We start from the raw sequence: 23,868 nt of genomic DNA, 5'->3' as shown, positions 1-23,868 counted from the left end.
GTAGTCGTGGCCGAGTGGTTAAGGCGATGGACTAGAAATCCATTGGGGTCTCCCCGCGCAGGTTCGAATCCTGCCGACTACGGCGGCTCCTTTTCCCGCGGGCGGGCGAGCGGGACACCCCCCCGCCTTTTTTTTTTTTTTTTTTTTTTTTTTTTTTTTTAATCAAAGCCCGGGAGCCCCGCGGAGGGGGCGCGGCTGTGCCGAGGGCGCAGCAGGTGCGGGGGTCTCGGGGACGCGCCGCGGGCGCCCCCGGTTTCGGGGCAGCTCTGGAGCGGCCCGGGGTCGCCGCTTCGGCCGCCTGCGTCCCCCAGCGCGGCGGGGCAGCCCGGCCGGGGAGCGGGCGCCGTCGGGCGGGCAGGGCGGGCGGGGTCGCCGGCAGGGGTCGCGGGAGCGAGCCGCGCGCCGCCCTCGGGGCCCAGAGCACGCGGGCGGCGGGGGTTGGCTTTATGGGATCCGCAGGACGGCGCCACCGCGTCCTCCTCGTTAGTATAGTGGTGAGTATCCCCGCCTGTCACGCGGGAGACCGGGGTTCGATTCCCCGACGGGGAGCACGGAGCATCCTTTTGCGTCCACACCCGCCTGTTTTGGAATCCCTGGCCGCCCGGAGAGCTGCGGAGCTCGACCCTGTTGGCGACCGTGAGCGGCGGGGACCGGGAAGCGCTCTCCCGCCGCCGCGGCTCTTCCGGGCGCGCCTGCCTGATAGAAGACGCGGTCCAGGACGCAGAAGCCCGCGCGCCGTCTTGACCTTGTTCAATCAGCCTCTGTTAGGGGGAGCGCTCGGTGCCGGTTGGCGAGTCCGGGCAAGCCTCAACGGGGGACCGCAAGAGAAGTTACGACAGAGAAGTTCATTACTCACAGGTGGTGGAGGAAGGGCGCCCACGCTTCAGAGCGCCGCGTCGGGAGGTCGAGGCAGACAGAGCAACCCGACCTGCCTTTATTAGGGCCCGTGAGTGCAGTGCTCTGGGGGGGGTTCCAGGGCTAGGGCTGGACTGGCCGGTTCGAACCAGAAGAGGGGTCTGGGTGAGCTCCACAGGGCTCTAATCTAAGGAGAGCGCAATGTCATGGCCCTGGGAGGCAGGGGAGACTTGATCACGAGCGCTTCGGGGACGTCATGGCAGGAACGTACATTTGCTGTGACCCTGCGGGCTGCTGTGTAGGGCACACACCTGTACGAGGGCCTGGTGTCCCTTTCCCGTCCCTGCGGGCCTCGGCCCAAGAACGTGGATGCTGAGACCGCAGTCCCCCCCGGGGTAGCCTAGCTGGGCTCTCCATACACAGGGATGCGAATAAGAAAAATGAGTAGGAAACACACAGTCTAACAGAAAGATGGGCAAACGTCCAAGGGGTCCTTCACAGAAGAGGGCATCAAAGTAACCAATAACCTCACCAGAAAAAGTGACAAGTAAAGCAAGTAAGTTCCACCACTACATTCGTTAGAGTTCTCCAGAGAAAGAGAACCGATAGGACGTGTTTCTAGAGAGACAGAGATTTATTTGGAAGGATTGGTCACAAGCTTATGGAGGCTGGTAAGTCCAGAATCTCCAGAGCGGGCAGCGGGCCGGTGACCCAGAAGAACCCAGGCAGCCGGGCAAGTCTGAAGGCTGTCTGCCGCCTGAATGCCTTCTTGCTCGGGAAGCCCGTCTTTTGTTGGATTTATGCCCACCCACGTGATGGAGGGCAATCTGCTCTGCTCAGAGTCCACCAATTTCCACGTGAATCTCATCCAAAAACACCCTCACAGAAACGTCGCAGAGACACAGAATAACGACTGACCATACGGCCCAGCAGGTTGACACGTAAAATTAACCAGCACAACTATTTGCCCGTTAGAAACGTCCAAATAAAATAACAGAAGACAAGGATGTGGACTCTCATTTGTGGGTTCGATTACTTGCAAAAAGTACTTTGGCATCACAGGACTCAAGCTTGAACATACACACTTACGGCGGTTCCACAATTCCATCCCAGACGACATCTGCCCGGCGAAACCCCCGACTGATGTTGCAAAGACACGCACGAGAATATTCACGGCAGCACTGTTGTGGCCCAAACTAGGAACATTCCAGATGCCTCCGTGGAGGAGGTGGACTTTAAGAGATGCCTTGACATCTGGGGCTGATTTTCAAGAGTGGTGAAGGGGTGTGTGTGTGTGTGTGTGTGTGTGTGTGTTGGCTTTTTGTTTCATTTTGTTCCTCTACAAACAAAAGGTCTGTTCCTACCTGGACCTTTCCTTTCCACTTTCTTCTGCATGCAAATCAGAACACGGAGTCTTTGAGTTTATACTTTGTTTCCCGAATCAACCATAAGGCCCAGGTAAGTGTCCTTGGTCCCCGGATGTGCAGGAGAAGGTAGGAAGAGAGGGCTGGGACCAGAGAACTCTCCCCTGGAGTCTCTAAGTTGTAAGGTGGAGATACTGAACCCGGTGAGTGCTGGTCAGAGACTGTGCTGTTAGGTTCGGGAGTTTTTCTCTAACTGACCTGATTTTCACTTTTTTTATCTTTAAATCCCACTTCTTTCCAAAACTTGCAAATGTGATACTATGACACACTCAATGGATAAAGTGTATCAGACCTCGATGTGCAAGAGAAACTCTAAGTTCAACTTCTTTGTCTACCATGTTATCTGTAAATTTCATGGTAATACCATAGTAAGAGTAATTCCACAGGCACTCACGTTCCAAAGATAAGACGATTGACTACCCCGGTCATTTACTTAGTTTACGTCCTCAGACCAGTGTCACCACAGATCTCCATTAGTAATTTTGCTCTAAAGTCATCCTGTGACGAATCCTGGCCCCTAAAGCTCTTATAAGTCTCCTTCCCTAAGTCCCCTCTTTGAGACACCGAGACTCTTCCAGTCTGAGACTCTAACTTGCGGAGTAAGTTTAATACACCCAGTTTGCCAGAATCAGCAGGCTTTTTCCCTGATGGTTTTTGGAGGGGGCTCCACGTGGATTTTGTTCTTACTCTCAAACTAGAAATATCCACTTCTTGTGGCTTAACCAACTTTTCCCACTCTTGGGCCCTGGAATTTTCACACTGAGAAGGTTTAATGGGTGCAGAGCTCTTTATAAACCGATCATTCATATGAAGCCACAATAACAATCAGTTACTATCACTCAAAAACAGGTAAAACCTCATTGCTGTTCAATGATCCGCCCTACACTTGGGCTAACAAAACACTTAACACACAGTGGGTAACAACTCACACTCCCGGCCAACCACTTAGATTTATCTATGGAGGCAAAAATCTGAATAAGAGAGTCAGGCAGTAACATTAATTTCCAAGTGTAGACAACAGCAGTGAGAGCAAGCTGAGCTGCCCCCACACCTGCACCAACGTCTGGCTCCCTGGGTATAGACACAAACCCAGACAGAGTTCAAACTCAGTCCTGCCACTTACTAGCTGCGTGACCTTGGCCAACTTATTTTACTCCTATGGGTGTCCCTTTCCAGATTTTTAAACTGAGGATATTAATACAATTCACTTCACACGAATGTTGTAAGGATCTTACGTGCTAACATACACAAAGCGCTTGGAGATTTGTATGTAATGGGCGCTTGATAAATACCAGCTGATATTAACGTCATTTCCTACGTGTGAACTACACCAGGATTGAGTTGCTGGCCACTAACCCTGCAATATTTGTGAAAAGTGACTTCACAACTGCATTTAAGGAAGTCCTTGCTCTAGTTAGCATTTGACTGTGCAGTGTTGGGCGACTCAGTCTCGGGTTTCCTTATCTGTAAAATGGGACTTATGTTACCTACATGATAGGGCTATGGGATTAAATGAGCTAATGCAGGTAATCCCAAATTCAGTGCTTGGGACATAGTAAGGATTCAAACATTGGTAGCTGTTAGAGTAAATACTGCTTTATAAAGCCTGAGTTCCCTAGAGCAGACGGTAGCAAGGAAAACACCTCGTCTCCAGAAGATGGGGGTCCGACTTTGCTGCCCAGCGACCCCGAGTTGGCTATGAGCCATAACCGTGGAAAAAGAAACGGCCTTCCTCAAGTCAAAACGTCCACACCCTCACAGATTTACTCACCCCTTTGCGACTGTTTGGCATCGGAGGAAGAGGTTATGAGACCCAGAGAAATGGGTAGGCAGGGCGACCAGGGGACCCGGACGCCAAGGGCAAAACCGTAGCCGGCAGGATTCGAACCTGCGCGGGGAGACCCCAATGGATTTCAAGTCCATCGCCTTAACCACTCGGCCACGACTACCTGCTGACGGCCGCCTCCTGCCAGCGATTTTGAAGGCGGGCCACCTCGCAGCGCCAGGCCGTCCTGCGCCTGCCTGGACGCGCCGCGACGCCGAGATGCGACGCGGGGAGGGAGGCTCGCTGTGCGGGAGTCGGGTCTGCGTCCACGCGAGGCCTCTCAGTCTGGGGTGCGGGGGTCATCCGGCAGCAAAGGGAATCGGGCGGCGCGGGTGGGATTCAGGGAAGACTGTCCGTGCCCGGAGTCCGCTCCCTCGTCACCGCCGGCCGCGCGTCCGCGGGGTCTCTGCGGAGCGGGCGGTGGTCCCGGCGGCCTCGGATGTGCAGGTGCCAGTGGCCTTGGGAGCGCGCTGGGAGGACTCCGAGTTGCTGGCGTCTGCTGTCGGCGCCCGCCACTAGAACCTCAATACCTCGATGGCCTTCACCTGCTTTGCGCTTTCCTGCTTTCCAAGAACAGGTTGAAACCCGACGGGAGCGCGGGTGCGGCGGGAGGGGCGGGAGGGAGCAGGTGCAGAAGACCACCCGGGAGGGGGGTCCCTGCGCCTCGCCTGCCCCGGGAGGGAGGCCCCTTGGATGGGGAGATGCAGGTCGGACGGGGAGGACCCTGTGCAGCTCCCCTAACACACGGGCCGTGTGAGCGCGGCCGCGTCTGGCTCGAGTAATAGGATTGTCCCCGCGCGCAGAGACTGCCTTCAGCGGCACCCCGTGGAACCGGGTTCTTCTCTCAGTGCAGAATTTAGGGACCACAGGGGTGAGAACTGGGGATTGAAGTGCTTTGTCAAAGCTCCCTCACAGCACAGTCACCAGACTTGCTGATCTGGTCGGGAGAATTCCCTGCGCGCCCGAGGCCCTCAGGCTCCCGCGTCTGTTCTCAGGGCGGGCGGAGGGACAGGTGCTCCCCCAGTGGGTCCAAGGCTGGGCGCCAGGAAGATCCGCTGAAATCCCGTCCCCCCTCCCACCTGTGAATGTGACTATTTGAAGAGAGTCTTTGCTGATGCCATCAAGTTATTAAATGGGGTCATTGTGGATTAGGTGGGGCCCTAAATCCAATGATAGTGTCCTTATAAGGAGCAGGAGATTTGGAGGCACACGGGGACACGGCCCACGTAAGGGGGAGGCAGAGGTTGGAACAAAGCGGCTGCAAACCTAGGAGGCCAGCGGAGAGCCATGAAAGAGGTTCTCCTCGGTCCCTCTAGAAACACCAACCTTGGAGACACCGTGCATTCGGGTCTCTGGACTCCGGAGCTGTGAGAAGATACATTTCTGTCGCTTTAAGCCACTCACTTTCTGGTAATTTGTTAGGGCAGTCCTGGGCCACCAAGCCAGCTCCCTTCCCGGGGTGCTTGGAACAAGATCCTTGTTCGGGACTCGCTCCCACATTCCACCGCGGAAGCCCACACAAATGGCTAACCTCCTTCCACGGCAAACTTATTTTGGAGCAAACTCTCCTAGGGAAAGAACCCAAACTAAAAGAAATTATTTATGTGCAGAGACACTCGTGATGCTGTTAGTTATAATTAAAGCATTTCCAAAAATGGGAGGGGGTGATGGTATAGCTTAGGCGTTTGAGGGTTGTGGGTTATTTCTTTCCTTGTGTTTTTCATGAAGTACACCTCGTGACTCAAGTGTTTTTAAAATGAAGCAGCAGAAATCGTGACTCTATTGCTGGAGCCAGAAAGATGTATTCTCCAGGTACAAGGCTTCAGTATCACTCAGCAGCCAAACGTTGGAGGCACACGGGGAATACTTGTCCACCATGGCCATGAAGCCCAGTTTTCCTGGGAAGGAAGGAAGCACAGAGAGATTAAGTGTCCGGCCCCAGGTCGCAGAGCTAGCAGGAGAAAGCAACTGAGTGGCTGCAGCTAGGAAATGTGAGTTCACTTGAGAGAGGATTTAGTGCAGAAAAGTGCCATGTTCATTTTGGGTTTTGTTGGGTTTTTTTAATAGACGTCGTCAATCCAGTTGGCTTTTAAAACTCAATATTGGCCAAATAATCATAACAATTGATAATAACAGTAATAATAATAATAATTTGAGAAATAATTTGGGAGATTGAAGTCCTAAAGTAGCCACGAAGGTGAGGCTGGTGGCCGCAGAGACTGCCACGCTGATGTGCAGATTCTGAGAATTAGTCCTCAGCGAACGAACGTCTAGGTTTGTTTTGAGGAGGGCGTTTGTCTCCTTGGGCCACGCCAGAATCAGCGCCGAACAGAAACCGCCAAAATGCTCTGGAACAGATGAGCTCCGTGTTTGCGAAGCGTTTGCAAAGCAAGGTCTTCTGCTCTTGGCCTTGTTTATTTAGGAAAAGATGTTTATTATTAATTAAAATAGACCAGTTGTTCAACAATGCAGCTGGAGGGGGGCACGCGTCCAGGAGGGCTGGGGCAGCTTTGTAAGGTGCCCTGCTCCTGGGCCCTCCACCTCATTGCCCCCGTCGCCCCGTGGATTTCACGCAGAGTAGAAAGTGATCCCTGTGGGCTTGGAGCCAGAGTCATCCTAGCGGTCGTCATGGGGATGAAACTTGAACTTGGCGCGGTGAAAAGGATGAGAGACACGAACCTCCCGTGTGAGGGTGCAGGCAGGAAACCGGCCCTGAACCAGCCGCTCGGAAGATACGGGAGACCACTGGGACACCCCCCCCCATGCCACAATTTTTTCTCATCTACGCGTAATCGCAATGAAACAACTTGGAAAATACTGCCACTTGGGGACTAGAAGGGCGTTTGTGTGTGTGTGTGTGTGTGTGTGTGTGTGTAACTCTCTGTCTCTCTTCGTGAACGTGCACGTACAGAGGTGGATGAAAGCCACGTGCACACAGCAGTGATTCCTCACATGGAGAACATGCTGGGACCCCACACAGGTCCGGAAATAGATGCAGCCCCCTCCCGCCCCATCCCAGTCAACAGATTACAGAATATGTTTTGGGTTGAAATGATCATCCCACTCTGTGTAGTTTTCTGTCCCTTCTGATATATCCCACTTCGTGTATTACCCTGCCCTTTTATGTTCCCCCTTTTATATCTTGTCTGCTTTTGTGTTGACTGAACAGTTCTATGTTATTCTATTATTTCCTCTCTACCAACATGCAAGCTGCATGTTCTTTTAATTTTTCTTTCAATGGTGAGCCTAGAGATCACCACATATAGTCCTGACCCAACGGTTCTTATGTTACCATCTTTCCAGACAATGCAAAGGACTTAATGTTAGAAAAATTTAATTCTATTCATTCCTCTCTTGATTTAAATGCCATTGTTTGCATGCACTTAATTTTTTTAATGTTTATTTATTTTGAGGGGGAGAGAGACAGAGCCTGAGCCAAGAAGGGGCAGAGAGAGAGAGGGAGACACAGAATCTGAAGCGAGCTCCCTGATGTGGGGCTCGAGCCCACGAACAGTGAGATCATGACCTGAGCCGAAGTCCAAGTCCATCCGGCGTTTCACCAACTGACCCACCCAGGGGCCCCTGTTTGTGTGCATTTAAATTCTACATTCATTTTCTCCTCCAGAAGACATTCGTATTGTTTTATTCAGTCAATATTCGCTTTAATTTGACGATAATGTTCCATTTTTATTTGTATTTTCTGCATCTTCCTCTGAGATCCTTTCTACTTTATGTCTTAATCTTCAGGAAGCAGCTGGAATATGGTTTATGAGATAGCTATGACTGGGGGGAACAGTGCCTCTGTGAGTGGACAGGAAAAAGCCCAAGGAAACTAGGTTTATTTTGTTTTTAATTTTAAAAAATGTTTATTTGTGAGAGAGAGAGTGTGTGAGAGGAGGAAGGGCAGAGAGAGAAACAAAATCTGAAGTAGGCTCCACACTGTCAGCACAAAGTCTGATGCAGGGATCGAACCCATGAATCCATGAACTGTGAGATCATGGCCTCCACCAAAGGCAGATGCTCGACCCATTGTGCCACCCAGGCTCAGGCCTAGAAACTGGGTTTAAATGACACAGGATTTGGCAAACTCACTGACAGTCAAGAGAGAAAAAGCGGTCGGGCACCTGCCTTCCATTTACATGCTAATTTCTTTACCGATTCCTGGAGAAGGTCAGAATGTAAGGGGTCTTCTCAGAGAGGACGCAGTAGAGGTGCGATTGCCCCACGACAAAGATGAGCCCGTCCCCCCTTCCGTCCCCATTCCATCTGACCTACTTACGTGTGAGTCCCCAGACTGCATTCTCGGGAATCTGCACCCCAACAGCCCCCTGAGAACCAGTCCAACTAGTATTTGGGCTTCGGTCACGGATACAACTTTGACCTCATTCGCAAGACAAAGATTAATGAAAATTTTAGTCACAATTAAAAGGTGATTCTCCTTCAGCAGTGTGATGCTTCATTTCTACTTAGAGAATTTGTTTTTATTCAGTTACAGATCAGGTTAGGTGACATAAGAGAATCTCCAGATGCAGAATATTCATAGCCTGGGGTCCATGAACACCTGGAATAGTTTGCAAAATGATATATGTATGTATCTAGGGGCACCTTTGTGGGAAAGAGGCTTCCCAGATTTTATTCGATATGATCTGGAAGCAAGAGGCAAAAGAAATATACCAGGAATCTTTGCTCTAATGAGTTCTTTATCTTGGGAAAGAAGAGAAGAATTTTTCAGCAGCATTTTGTTGGGGGAGAAGATATAAGATGCCTGTGAATGAGCACGAACATTTTAAACCAATTCCCAGGGACTGGTACCAGCCCCCATACCTTCTCTGATGTGGGACTGACCTCCGTCTTGCAGGAACTTGGCGATTACTTACTCTCAGGAAAGATGGTTCGCTCCGTCCTCAGCCCTTCAGCTTGACAGTCTGGGATCGCTTCTGTCCCCTACCGTCCCCCCTTTTTGGGGGGGTGGGGTGGGAGGATCTCCTCCGCGACAGCAGGGAGTCTTGCTGAGAAGCTCGGGAGAGGGGGAGCCTCGCCGCCCGCCGGGGGAGCCGCTGCACCTGCGTCTGCGCAGCCGGGCGGGGGCGGCCGGGCCCGGATTGGCGGTGGGGGGCGAGCTGCAGAAAGGGCAGAGGGCGACAAAAAGCAGGACCTGTCTCATCTGTCCCTAGAAACCGATTTGCTTCGGAATTTTGCGCCGAGAGCCCGGTGCGCGCGAGGAAAGGCCTGCGTCACGGAGGCAGGCTGATACCTGCGCAGGGCGCAAATGCCAGCTTTTCCGAGGAACCTGAGCCACAAATGGGGATGCGTCCTGTCGGGAAGGAGAGCTGTCAGCGACAGCGGCTGTGGGGTTCCATGGTGTAATGGTTAGCACTCTGGACTCTGAATCCAGCGATCCGAGTTCAAATCTCGGTGGAACCTAAGTGTTTTCATCCTTTTTTTTTTTTTTTTTTTAAGTTTTCTTTTCTAGGAATGATCGTCAGGGAGTCCCCGGTTCACATGAAACCCAGAGTGTAATCTAGAAGGGGAAGATGACACGAACTCTTGTGTGGACCCCACTGCCTCCCTGCCGTCTTGTTCGGAGTGCAGAACCACCTCCCTCTTTCTCCCCATTTTCCTCTCCCACCTAACAGATCTTCTGTGACGCTCGTAACTTTGAGTTGAGTTGAACTTTTCCTGATTGATTGCTCTATAAAATGCCCTGAGCTCACTTGGTGCAGGGTCAAAAGGAGGCGACAGAATTGAGGGAGAAAAGAGATCCTCTTGAGCACAATACTGTTCTGCCCAGAGAGAATGAGGCTTCATAATGTCCAGTAGGTACAATGACCAGACTTCAGAGGTGTTTCATTTTCCACGGAGAAATGAAGATTTGTGAAAATCGATTCCTACTTTAAATAAAGGATTTCTTGAACTGTCTCAGATATTTGAACACCACTGGACGATGCCCATGTAAACTTGAAGCACTGTGGACAGAGCAAATAAAGACTCAGATACATTTTCTAAGTATCTCCGCGGTGTTCCTTTGGTCGTTTCCGTGACATTGATCCACCGCACAGAATTGCTGTCGGTGACGAATATGTTCCAGAGAAATCACGGGGCTTTCCGACTGCATCCGAGGACATCTCTGCGATCGCTTTATTTTCATAAAACTGAACGTTCTGATTGCAAGCTGGTTGTTTTTCTGGTGAATGTCTGCGTATGCCACAAGTTCAGGCAAGACAAGGAAGTTCCCGAGATCCCCAAGAAGTAATCCCAAAGTGTTTTCCTTACTTTTATTTCATCTATTGCCTTCCTAAAAACGGTATATATACTTTTTCACTTAATATTTGCTACTGGGTATAAGCTTTTCATATGCCCTTTTTAAAAGTTTATTTATTTTGAGAGCTAGAGAGAGTGCGAGCAGGGGACAGGCAGACAGGATCCCAGGCAGGCTTTGCACTGCCAGCACAGAGTCCGATGTGAGGCCGGATCCCATGAACCGTGAGATCATGACCCGAGCCAAAATCAAAAGTCAGAAACTTAACTGACTGAGCCACGCGGGCGTTCCTAAACATTGCCTATTTTTATTTCAAGATACAGAGTATCAGGCTATAAATGATCTTATGGGTCTTACTCTTTGACTTAATAACATATTGCGAAAATTAATTGTTATCTTTGTTGCAAGTAGCTGCCATTCATTCAGTCATTCGTTCACTCCTCCTTTCATGCATAATACTCTACTGTGTCGATATACCGCAGTTCATTCATCCATCTTTTTGTTAATGGGAAACTCACATAATTATACATAATATGAATTTGGTTTTGACTTAGGTCAGCTCTGGGGTCATGGGAAATTGAAAGTGTTTTAGGGCAGAGAAAATCCACGATTCGATAACCACGCATTTAGCTGGAATTTATAACTTTCAGCTGTCATTCCCTCCCTCCAAAGGCTTGGGCACAGTAATAATCACTCGCCCTTCTATATTATACTACCCCGTTCTCCTAATTACTCATAATGCCTTAATTCCTAGAGTTCACTGCCAGCAGAACTATGTCTCCAGGTACAGTAGGCTATTACTGGCGCGAACAGCTTAAATATCTACCTACACTTACTGTTTCCGGGAAGCAGTTCTGCATAAGACTTTTGCCATCTGTTTCTTTCTTCTGAAGGAAGAGATCTTGCTTTCAGACATCTGATTGGCAAAGCTGAGGGCACAGGCCTGTCTTCTAGCTGCACGGGAGGCTGGGGACTGAGTTATGGCTGCTGTCTTGAGCATGCGCAGTTCATAGCTAGGCGTTTCTTCCTAACCTATGAAGTCTCCGCCATATTAGTGCACTATGTTCAGCAATATGATTATCACCTACTATTCCTTTTTCGCAACTTGCCCAACTTTTCTTCTCCCAGTAGTTTTCTCATCTGTCATGATTCATTAGCAGAATATATTCTAAAGAAGGTTATTAAGCACAGCAAATAGAATTATATCATTAAGAAGTAAATTATGAAAAAGATCGCTTTTAATAAATAATAAAAAAATAAAATCAGAGAGGGGAAATTTATTCATTGATCTAAAAGCTCAAATATATAGTTTCAACAGTAGAGATAACAAAAGTGAGAGCAAATTAATGAACAAGAAATTGGAACTAATGACCGAGTGGTATACAAAAATTATAAAGAACAAGAACATTCAGAAACACAAGAGAAAATCTAAATAAGCAGTGAATGCATAAGACAATATCATTAGTAATTACTACCTTTTCAGGTGTGGTAACAAAATGAAACTAAAATTATAGACAGCAATGATATAAGAAATGGGACATTGTGATCAGGGTCAAATTAGAGTAGAGTTATTTATTATGAGAAAAGATTAAAGACAAAGTTCATTGAAGTCATAATTCAGGCAAATGATAAATGACTGTAAAATCAGTGTTTGTCTGAGACCCTTGCCGAAGCCGCACAATAACCACTTGCAACAAGGAATATTAAATGCTAGGATTGAAAGAAAGAAAGAAAGAAAGAAAGAAAGAAAGAAAGAAAGAAAGATTATTGAAAAAATCAATTCATATTAACATTATATTTTGTTTTTTAAATGTTTATTTATTTTTTTGAGAGGGAGAGACACAGAGCATGAGTGGGAGAGGGGCAGAAAGAGAGGGAGACACAGAATCCGGGGCTCGAACCCACGAACCACGAGCTCATGACCTGAGCTGAAACTTAACTGACTGAACCACCCAGGAGCCCCATAGCATTATTATTTAATGTAGTGTATGACATGTGAGTATACTGGTGTATTATAATTGTGCTGTAATTAAAAATTTAATAGTCAAGAATTGGAATATTGATATTATTGTGTTTCACCGTCATTTGCTAAATTTTTCTTCATTGTGCTGCACAGTTGGGCCCCCCAAAACTGCCCTCTTGTAACTTAGATGGACCCCATTTGTTTCTAACCCTTACTCCTTTTCTTCATAGACTTTATTATATCTGAATAAATGAAGATTTATCCTAATTTTAGAGTTTTTCTTCCTCATGAAAGTGGAATATGGCAAAGTAAACATTCTACTTTTAAATTATCGTGAGTGGATGGAAAGAATTCTCAAACAGGGCTTTTTCTTTAAAGACTCAAAGCCAAAATAGAATGTCATTTTTTAAAGTTATTTTTAAATATTCTAGAAATGAAGAATTAAGATACAATCACATCTTTATTACTCTTCATTTTATTCTAAAGCAAATATTTATAAACAGTTTTGGGGAATAAAAGTATGAGATGTTCTGTTTTAATGTTTATTTATCTATTTATTTTGAGAGAGAGAGTGAGCATGAGTGGGGGAGAGGGGCAGGGGGGAGACAGAGAGAGAGAGAGAGAGAATCTTAAACAGGCCCCAGGCCCAGAACAAAGCACAAAGTGGGGTTCAGTCTCACGACTGTGAGATCATGACCTGAGCCCAAATCAAGAGTCAGATGCTTAACTGACTGAGCCACCCAGGCACCTCATGAGATGTTCTTCTCACTGCTAGCTGTCTAGCTAAAGAACTCTCAATATTTATGTTATCTTTTTTATATCAATTCAGTTTTATTAATTCTTAATATTGCATAAATAAAATTAGCCATTTTCACAAATTATTAATTATTGAAGCATTTTAACCCCAGAAATAGTGAAAATCCATTCATATTTCAACTAACAGATGGTATTTAAAATTTTTCTTAAAGTTTATTTATTTTTGAGACAGGGAGAGACAGAGCATGAACGGGGGAGAGTCAGAGAGAGAGGGAGACACAGAATCCAAAACAGACTCCAGGCTCTGAGCTGTCAGTACAGAGCCCCACGCGGGGCTTGAACTCACAAACCGCGAGATCATGACCTGAGCTGAAGTCGGCCGCTTAACCGACCGAGCCACCCAGGCGCCCCAAATTGATGGTATTTTAATAGATAAAGCACATAAGGAGATTTTCATTCCATGCTTAATAGCTGGAATTATTATTCTTGTCTCAAAATAACTTGTCGGATAGTAACAGTAAACCTGTTACTGTAAACACTAGTAGTCTTACACTGATTAGACATGATGGTAAACAATAGAATCTCATGATTGTTTATTAAACTTAGGTTTAAGGATACCAAAAATGCTGTGGAAATAGGCACCTGGCTACTTAGCTTAATAAAGGCAACAGATAGAGCAAAATCAATCAGCAAAGTGTTGAATCTATGGCTAAAATCAAGTTGTGCTACATCTGATGCTGATTACATTCAGATTTGTTAAGTATGAGTGTTGAGACTTTAAGGGAAACCCTAATCATAATAGAAATGGTGCATTTAAGGTATATATTTTACTTTGAGGTCATTGGAAATTCAAAGGCACTTCCAAGAAATAATCCAGAGAGACCTCCTGTGCCCTTTCCCCAGTTTCCCCCAAGGGTGACATCTTGCAAATTATCCTCCAATGTAAAAAACAAGGATGTTGACATAAATAGTGAACATAAAACATGGCCATCGTCACCTCCCTTTCCCGGTACACCTTCTACTTTCCTCCCTCCGCCCTCATTCCCCCACCCCTCGCAACCACTGATTCTCATTTCTATGTGTTCCCATTAAAGACTATAAGAGTCTTTCGGCGACTGAAGTCGGGAAGATTCTAGCCGGGGCCGAGGATATAGGACCACCTTGTCCTCCTCCCCTTCGACCTTTCCCCAAAGCCCCTCTATAAAATGGTTTGATTCCCCCCCACACACACACAAAAGAATGCTATATAAATGGAATCATAGAGTATATAACCCTTTCAGGTGAACTTTTTCACTCGCTGTAATTCCATTAAAGTGAGATTTCTGTTTGCAATCCTTTCAATGAGCAGTGATGTTGAGCATGTGCTTCTCAGCCATTTATATGTCATTTTTGGAGAAGTTCATTCAAGTACTTTGCCTAATTTTAACACTGGGTTGAGTAGTGGGAATTCTTTGTATAATCTAGATATGGAACCCGATCTTATCAAACATACAATTTATGAATATTTTCTCCAAATCTGCTGGTTGTCTTTTCCCTCTCTTGATAGTTCCCCCGATGCATGAAGCTAAAATCAAGGTGCCAGTGGGTCTGCATTTCTTTCTGGAGGCTCCAGGGAAGAGTCTGTTACCTCACTCAACTGGGTCAGAATTCGGTCCCCTGCAGTCGTAAGACCAATGTTGCTTGCTGCCAATAAGCTTAAAACGGTTTCCATCGTTTCGAGGCCACCACATTCCTTGGTTTGCAGCCCTCCTTCCTCCATCTTGAAAGTCAGCAGCGATGGACGGAGTCCTCATCTCCCATATCTCTGGCCTACTGTTTTGCCTCCCTCTTCCACTTTTAAGCACTTTAGTGATGAGACTGGGCTTTCTCAGATAATTCGGGATAATCTCTCCATCTCCATCCCATTCACAAGAGCCATTTTGCCACGTAAGGCGACATATTTGCAAGTGTTGGGGGTTAGAACATGGACATTTGGAGACACCATTATTCTGCCCATCACAGCAGCTACGGAGTGTCTTTTTTTCATTCAGTTTAAGATCTTTCTGGTTCTTGGCGTCACAAATGATGTCCAATTGGTTCGAGACATTTTGGGTATTATGCTATGAGACTTTGGATCTTATATAAACCTTCTGTGTTAGCTGGCTCCCTCTAACATCTAGCACTGCTCTGACAGGGGAAGGGGGAAACGTTCTGGTTACGGCCAGGGAGCGATAGCATTTCAGGTTCCCCATTCAGCCTCTGTTGCTACCCAAGGTGTAGGCTCCTTATTGCTGTGCAAGAGAGGGAGTCCTGGGCCCCCATTAGGCTTCCTCTAGTGCTTCCCTGAATCGGAGGGGTGGGAGAGCCTCATCCTTGCCCCCCGTGTGACCTCCACTAACACTGAGCAATGATGAACGTCTTGTCTCTCCACTAGGCCTCTTCCAATCTCACCCCGGTGGGGAGGGTGAGAGGCCAGGTGGGGTTGATAGTGCAGGCCCCCCAAGGGGTCTCTAGGGACAGGGCCTGGGAAAGGCCCTTTTAAAGCCTGGAGCAGTGAAAGTCTCAGCCTCGTACTCTGCTCTCTCTGAGATACTTTGTGGCGGGGGCAGGGGGCAGGGGTGGAGGGGAACGCCCTGCTAAAGTCTGGCAGGGATGGATTGGGCCCCCCCCCGTGTCTTTGCTGCTTGTGGGTGGGGTGAGACTGCAGTTTGCTTTCATTTCCATCTTCCTGCAACTGAAAACCTCTCCAATGGAATGTTTAACTTCACTAAACACACAACATGAACTTAAAAGCATAAATCCTCAGACTCAACATACAATTTTTAAAATATAAAGCTTTTAGAAAAAGGCAAGCTTAGGTCCAGGAACTTGTCAAAATATCATGACTTCCTACTGGGAAAGCACTCTCAGCCTCCCATCCACCCTTGCTAATTTAGATTATATAGATTGGGTTTTTTTTTTTTTTAGTTTATTTATTTTTTGAGAGAGAGAGAGAGAGAGAGAACAGAGGAGGAGCAGAGAGAGGTGGGGACAGAGAATCCCAAGCAGGCTCCGCATTGTCAATGCAGAGCGGGACAGAGGGCTTGAACTCACAAACCCTGAGATCATGGCCTGAGCAAAATCAAGAGCCAGATGCTTAACCAACTGAGCCCCCCCAGGCGTCCCTAGATCATATAGATTATGCAGCACACATACCAACTGGCTGTCTGACCCTTCAGGACCCTGTGGTCTATTAACTGTCTCCGCAGCCCTGTTGGTGAAGCCGACCCTCCAGCCCAGCTGGTCGTCATGGTAACTGCCTGCTTCCACCAGGGTCCTGTCACTCCCGTTGCCATTAACAAGCTCTGTGACCACCTGTCCTTCAGTGAGCCCTGAATTTCCCAGTAATTCTAGTCCCTTCTCACCCGCACATTTCTGATGGCCTCGGTGAACAGTGCGGTCATCTGGGTGAGACCCGGGGTCAGGCGGGAGCTCTTTTGGCGCTGGTTACGACCTACCTCCATCTGGGTCACCATGGTGTGTGGATTGGCGAAAACTCATAAAGCCCTGCCCTGGAGAGCTGTGCACATTTCTGTGTCTGTTTCGCTTCCATAAAGACAAACACCAGTTTGCCTTGATGGAGAGCTCTGTTTAGCCAAAGGAATAAAATCCAGCAGTCTTTCTGAGCACATTGCAACATAGTAGACAAAGACATTCTCATTTTAAAGCATGAGACACTGAAACAGAGATTTTAAGTGACTCCCCCAAAACCACACAGGGAGTAAGGGACGAAGGTGATGTCTGAACCTGCCCATGAACCCGAGGGTGGGGGTGGGGGGCCTCTCGCGGCAGAGTCTGGGCGTGAAATCCTCAAGCTTTGAACACGATTGTTTCATAAAGTAAATCCGAGGCTGAAAGTGGCAAGGAACCTGGGGAAGAAGTCCTACCTGGCTCCCGAAGAGACAACTGCAGCTGACTTCTTCTCCTTCAAGTCACAATTCCGAACAGCGCGGTTTTTGGTTTTGTTTTAAAGTAAGTTTGACTCCTTGGAAACGGGCCGCGAGGACACAGCAGGTGTATGTCCGGTCGGTAACCAGAGTGCACCTTCTGCCTTGAAGCAGCCGCGGGGTCTTCTACTATGTGCAGAACCCAACACTCGTCTTGAAAATGGTTGGTCACTTGGAGTTGTCCAGCCTGTCGCTGTCCTCACGGAGCCGCGGCCCGATGCTACAGCCCGTGCGGGTTTGCTGCGCGTCTCCCGGGTCCCCTCGGCAGCTGGCCGCGCAGGGAGCTGGGCTCCCGGGAGGTGTCCTGCCCCAGCCCCTTCCGGCGGCAGGGGTCCTCCCGAGCTCACGACAAGGACGCGTGACTCCGCCAATTCGCCCCGCTGATGTCCAACGGGAAGAGACGGCAACAGCAGATGCGCTTCCTGGTGGAAGATGCGAGCCCCTGACGCCTGTCCCTGGCGCCTGCCCCTGACACCTGCGGGCCTCACGGCTACTTATGCTAATGAGGCCCGCGGCTCCCGTGTAGTCGTGGCCGAGTGGTTAAGGCGATGGACTAGAAATCCATTGGGGTCTCCCCGCGCAGGTTCGAATCCTGCCGACTACGGCGCCCCGCCCCCCACCTGGGGGCCATCCTATTGTCGCCGCCTGAGCCGGGAAGCCAGCGACCCGGTCCTTTCTGGGGCGGCGGGAAGACTCCGCGCTTGCCCGGGCAGGAGGCGCGCGCGCCGTGTTTCCGTGCACTTTTGCACAAGTCACTCGGCCACAGTCCTGCAGGTGTGTCCCCGTCCCCGAGGAGGAGCCAGGCTTCGCGATGCTCCCGAGTCCGCCGCGGTCCCAGCCCCGCTCGGACGGCAGCGAGTCCGCCCGGGAGGTGGCCGCGGGGTCCGCATCTCCGAGGAATCGCACCTTCGTCTGGACGCTTGTCACGCCACGCACGGCCTGGCCACTGGAAAGGACATCCCAGGAAACTTTGGATCAAGTACAGGGGAAAGCCACGACCCGGCGATGGTCGCCAAGTCGTGAATCCAAACCACTGCACAAGTGCGGAAATTAAGTAAAGCCATTTTCCTCGTCCAGCAGGGTCGACGGGGTCTCGCTGAGCTGGCTGGTCCTGGGGTCCTGGAGAGGGGTGGGGGGGAGGGAGAGAGGGGCCAAAGACAAGGAGTTTGACCCTCCCTGGGCTCAAGCCAGACCCGGTTCAGAGGCAGAATCGCACTGTACGAATTACAGGCAGGGGGTCGCGTATTAAAGGAACACTCTCGACTCCCTGCCTGGACAGTCCTTGGAGACTCCGGCCTGTCACTGTCCTGGCTGCTTCGTCGCACCCGTGTCATCACACCCGTGTGCACCTAGTGCAAGGATGCTTCTCATAACTCCTCGTAAACACGGTGCCCACCCTACGGATGGATGACGGGATCCCTGCCTCCTTTATGTGTGTCTCCAGAGGCAGGAGGAATAATTAAAAGCACTCTGAGTCGCCAAGTCAACCGGGCCAGTGGTGCTGAGCTGTGACAGGTCCTCTCGGCTGAGCAGTGCCAGTGGGATGAACGTGACTCGGCCGGGCCTACAAGACAGGTTTCGAAGGGTGAGCTTGATCTTTCTTTGCAAAACGCATCATCTTTCTTCTCTCCTCCTTTCACATCCAGGTTACTGGTGGCTGAGACTCAGAACCTAACAGAATTCTAAAATGTCAGAGCTAATGGAATGTTCGGGTCCTCTTGTGGAAACAATTCCTAATTTTAGAGGTGAGGGAAGTGACCCATGTGACATCAAAGTACAGAATTTAAAAACAAAAATGCGTTCAGAAAAGGGCGTCTGGCTGGCTGAGCTGGTAGAGCGGGCAACTCTTGATCTCAAGGCTGCTGGTTCAAACCCCACGTGGGGTGTAGAGATTGCTTTAAAAAATAAATGTAAAAAAAGACAGTTGGTTTTTTTTTTAACGTGTTCAAAAACATACCTTAGAGGAGAGTTTTGATCTGTCAGTGGGAGTTCCTCTCATTCCCAATGCTTCTTCTGGAGGAGCCCCTGGAGGGCAGAGCCCACGTTCTGGGAACTGTAGCAAGGATCCCCAACCAGGACGGCCCAGGACGCAGAATTTTGCTTCTCAGAGTGTGGGTGTGTGATCTGGTTTCCAAACATTGCCCTTGGGATTCTAGAAAGAGTTCTCCCTTTACTTTTAAATTGCCAAGATGTCTTGTAGAGGAGGAAGACAAAACCGACAACGCCACACTGGTGGATGGGAGCCAGAGTTCCGGTGATTTCAACAGAGAACGTAAGGAAGGAAGTGGAGATGACCCGATAGGGCCACCCTTCACTTTCCTCCATCGTTTTGATATTCAGAGAGTAGTAGCATTTCCAGTGGAAATACGGCCACAGCTGTAATGTAAAGATTTCTATCAGTCATATTAAAAAGTAAAACAAGTATAATTCATTTTAATAATGTTTTCTTTAACCCAGTACAGCCAACCTATCATTTCAAGCTGTAAGCAATTTGGAGAGTCGACGAGATATTTTGTTGTTTTTTTCCGGGCACAATCTTCCAAGTCTGGCGTGTAGTTTGCACTTGGAGCGCGTTTCCTTGGGTCCAAGGGCTCACTGGTTCCCCGAGGCAAGTGGCTAAGACACCACAGATCTGCAGCGTGTAGAAAGCACCACACTGAGCGTGCAGGACATCGAAGCCAAGGATGGTCTACGCGCGGGAAACAACCGGGTACGTCTAAGTTGGGAGTCTTCTAGGCGCGCACCCCGCGGCGCTTCAGGGACTACTGTCGCTGTGACTCCCAGCATTTCCAGGCGCTCTTCCCCGACTCCCTGGGTGTCTGCGGTGGCCCGTGAGCAAGGCTCGCAGCCCCTGTCCCCGAGCAGCGGGGAGCGCCTGTCCGGGCAGCGGAAGCAGCTGTTTGGGCACCGAGGACACTGTCGGTCCCTTGCAGGGACGATTCCTAAGAAGGCAGAGGCCAGGAAGCCGTGCGCCTTCATCACTCATCAGCTCCCCCCTCTCCTCTCCTTGTGCCGCCGTGGGGGGTGGGGGGGGCGCGTCTCTCTGATGGGCTGAGTTGCTGCCTTTACAGCAAAGGTAGAATTCCTCGTGGGTGCAAGTTGATGGTTAGCTTCCGCCCTCGCTTCCTGCCATCCGTGCATCTTGGAGGCTGCCTTCCCACGGCTCCCACTTGGATACTGAGAGAGTTCATACTGAGAGAGTAGTTCATCCCCCACCCCCGGCTTCTATGCCTCTCCTGGTGTCTTTGCCAAAACACGGTTTGAGAAGACGCACATCACCGCTAGCGCCCCCAAGTCACTTTTTGCACATATATCTCCTTTCAGCCTGGTGTTGTACTTCTCCTTCATTGTGTCTGCAGAACGTGTGTCTCAGTGGACTGTCCCGTTTCAATCCTCAAAGTCCAGCTGATAAACTATTTCAGCCACTGTCGTAGCAAATCACCCCACTTACGAATCTAACTGGTGTCGTGTCCTTTCTAAATAGTAAATTCCTACGTGGAGTGTCCTTTGCTCTCTCCTGTCTTCCTGGCTTCATCTAAGAGTCCGCAGAAAGTAGATGCATGAATCCAGCATTTCCCCTCACATGTCTTAAGAAACCTCTGTGTCCTCTGTTACATGTGCTGGTCCTTCAGAAGGAACACAGCACTGCCAGTAAAATGCTACTTACGAGGTGTCTGTGACTCCCGGAAAGAAAGGCAGAAAAGGACAAACCGGGGGCTTCTTCTCAGTGGAGACCATGGAGTTGGGTTCGGAAGAGGGGAGTAGAGGATCCTGTGACCTCTGGTTACAAGGGCACAGAGTTCTGTTCCACTCTGTTGGGCCTGCGTGTGTCTGATTTTAGTGTCTCAGGGGTGTGCATTGAGGAACTCACACCTGGAAAGGTGAGAGAAGTCGTACAGCTGGTTTGACTAGGACCTGAGCCTCGGGCATGGGTGTGCCTTGGCCTCCTAGTTTGTAAAGTTGAGGTTAATGACTCACATAGACGCGTTTCAGAGACGATATTTCTCTGGCAACTTTGTGTTTAATTACAGTGTAGTAGTGATGAAACTTATTCGTTAAAATAAAAGGAGACACAAAGGAGAGGCTAAAATGCAGACGGTTTCTCAGTCTGCTGTCTGTGGCCTCTAACAGTGTTTGTGAATTGTTGGTTTTGCCCCCGGGGGTGGGCGTCTCTCTGTGAGAGGGTGAGTAAATGTTATTTTCCGGGCCGTGGGATTTTGAGCCAAAAAATAAGTTAAGAATTTCTTCCTTAATAGCTTCATGACCCCTGAATGGGAAGAAGAGCTTGCTACCTCTATTTTGTTGTTTTGGGAAGCACACAAAATGACTAAGAGAAGATATGTGGGTCACAAATAGATTCCTTCTAACTTGTACTAGGTTTGTCTGACGTGAGTCCAACACGAGTCTTCTCAAAGACAAAGTCCCACTCACTACCACAGGAGGGAAGAAGCTTTCTTGGAAACCACTAGGCTCACTGCCATGCCCACTTGTGTTGACGACTCAGACCAAGACAGGCGGGTGTCCATCTAAAGCAAATGACTTTCAAGGACTTGGCTGATCCGTATTGCCAACGGCATCGACAAACTTATTCTCCTCTCCCCCCTCTTATATTACACGAGCGTGATTGTATTTATGCCTTCCACTTCATCGCTGCCATTACACCCTCAGGAGGTTTTTGTTGCTGTTGAGATTTTATTTTCAAGTAATCTCTGCACACAGTGTGGAGCTTGAACTCACAACCCTGACATCAAGAGGCCCAAGCTCCACCCACTGAGCCAGCCAGGCGCCCCTACACTCACGGTCTCTAACGGCTATTCAAACCCTTCCCGTGTGGGCTCTGTTGCATGTGCATAGAGTAGCCTTCCTAGTTGGACACAAGTCACAAGAGCAGGGACACGTCCTCCGCCTTCACTTTGTGTTAACTACACCCCAGTCAATAAGATCCAATTCATTCAGAAATGGAGTTTTATCAAAGATGCACTGTGTTTCACAGTTTGCTTTTCTGTTTTTGATGTTTTTCGTTTGTTTGTTTTGTCTGCGTAAGCTATGCTAAGCACTTAATATTATATCTGGGAGGCTTCAGACAGCTTCGTCATGTTTCATAAGGAAGGGAAAAAGGGCAAAGTAAATGCCTCTACGTAAAATACCTGAAAAAAGACAAACTATTCAGGAACAAGTTCAACAAAAGAAGTGCAAAACTTACACTCTGAAGACTACAAAACATTACTGAAATAAGTGAAGATAGATATGTTTATGGATTGCGTCTGAACAATGTTATGATAGCAAGTGTCCCCCAAATTGACCTTCCCTCCCAGAATGCTAGCTGACTTCTTTGTAGAAATTGATGAGCTGATTCTAAAATTCACATGGGATTTCAAGGGACCCAGAATATCCAGAACAATCTTGAAAAAGAAGAAAAAGCAGGAGGACTCACTTCCCAACTTTAAGACTAACTGCAAGGCAATGACGATCAGGACAGTGAAATCAATGGGATAGAATTGAGAGTCCAGAAATAAAGCCATATGTCTACAGTCATCCGGTTTTTTATTAAAAAGTGCCAAGACCATTGGTGGGGGTGGGGGTGGGAATGGTCCTTTCAACAAACGGTGGCTCTGAGACCTAGATGACCACCTGCCAAAGAATGAAGTTGTGTCCTTACCTCACACAATTTACACACATTAACTCAAAACGGGTTAAAGGCATAATACAAGCTCTAATATTATCAACCTTTGAAAAGGAAACACTGGGGAAATCTTCAAGGCCTCAGATTTGGCAATGGATTGTTAGGTATGACACCAGGGTTCAAGCAACAAAAAATAGATAAAGTAGACTTCGTTAACATCAAAAGCAATCGTGCTTCAAAGGACGCTATAAAAAATGCAACCAAAAAGCTACAGGAAAAGATTTGCAAATCATATACCGGATAAGGGACTTGCATCTAGAATGTATAAAGACCTTTACAACTCCAGGGAAAGACAAATAGTTCGTGAAAAAATGAGCAAAGTACACAAATAGACTTCTCCCTAAGAAAGATATACAGATGGCCATTAAGCACACGGGAAAATGTTGGCTGTCATTAGTCGTTTGGGAAATGCAAATCAAAACCCCAGTGACATACCATTTCACACCTATCAGGATAGCTTTAATGAACAGGCCATGTAATAACAAGTGTTGGGGAGGATATGGAGAAATCTGAACCGTCACACACAGGGGAGGATGAAAATGGTGCATTCATGTGGGAAAACAGTCTGGCCGCTCTTCAAAAGATTAAGCATCGACCTACCATATGACCCAGCAATTCTAGGTATATAAACAAGATACAGGAAAACATGTACATAAATAATAATGATGGCAAAACTCACGTTATTTTGAAGTACACGTAGTGAAAACTAAAAGCTCTCTGCAACCCACGAGTTCAGCTCTTCAATTTCTACGCACAGCAGCAAGCAGAAGCCAGGTCTGGTGGAACCTTCCAGAGGGAAAATACATGCACGTGCACCACCTTTTCACCTTTTCTGGTTTTTAAGCATCGTAGCTATCACATACAATTCTGCAGTGAATGTTGAAGGCCGTTCCAGTTGTGGGACGTGGCCCGTCCAGCTTCCCCAAAGGCTGACTCGTTCCAACAACTCATCAGAACAAGGAGTCCCTTCAGTTCTGAGGAGAAAGTCTTGGTGCCGCAGTATGGTAGTCATCCAGATGACATTAAGGAATAGGAAGGATTTGGCTACAAGTGCACTTTCTGGTATGCAACGTGATCTTCACCAACAGAACCAAGCTTCAGCACGGCTATTTACTTTAACAAGGGACAGCTCTGTCAC

General features: G+C 48.5%; 5 non-coding genes across 5 annotated transcripts; 4 read left to right on the top strand and 1 right to left on the bottom strand.

The window, feature by feature from the left end:
• On the top strand, positions 1–82 carry TRNAS-AGA. Its single transcript has one exon. It is a non-coding gene; the product is annotated as a tRNA-Ser (tRNA).
• Positions 83–477: 395 nt separating this feature from the next.
• TRNAD-GUC lies at positions 478–549 on the top strand. Its single transcript has one exon. It is a non-coding gene; the product is annotated as a tRNA-Asp (tRNA).
• A 3,597-nt stretch (positions 550–4,146) lies between these two features.
• Positions 4,147–4,228, bottom strand: TRNAS-UGA. Its single transcript has one exon. It is a non-coding gene; the product is annotated as a tRNA-Ser (tRNA).
• Positions 4,229–9,456: 5,228 nt separating this feature from the next.
• Positions 9,457–9,528, top strand: TRNAQ-CUG. Its single transcript has one exon. It is a non-coding gene; the product is annotated as a tRNA-Gln (tRNA).
• Positions 9,529–17,569: 8,041 nt separating this feature from the next.
• Positions 17,570–17,651, top strand: TRNAS-AGA. Its single transcript has one exon. It is a non-coding gene; the product is annotated as a tRNA-Ser (tRNA).
• The last annotated feature ends 6,217 nt before the right edge of the window (positions 17,652–23,868 follow it).

The sequence above is a fragment of the Lynx canadensis genome, chromosome B2 (assembly GCF_007474595.2).
Source record: "Lynx canadensis isolate LIC74 chromosome B2, mLynCan4.pri.v2, whole genome shotgun sequence".
In the NCBI taxonomy this organism is placed as follows: domain Eukaryota; kingdom Metazoa; phylum Chordata; class Mammalia; order Carnivora; family Felidae; genus Lynx; species Lynx canadensis.
The sequence above is the reverse complement of the archived record's forward strand: the minus strand, read 5'-3'. Positions and strand labels throughout refer to the sequence as shown.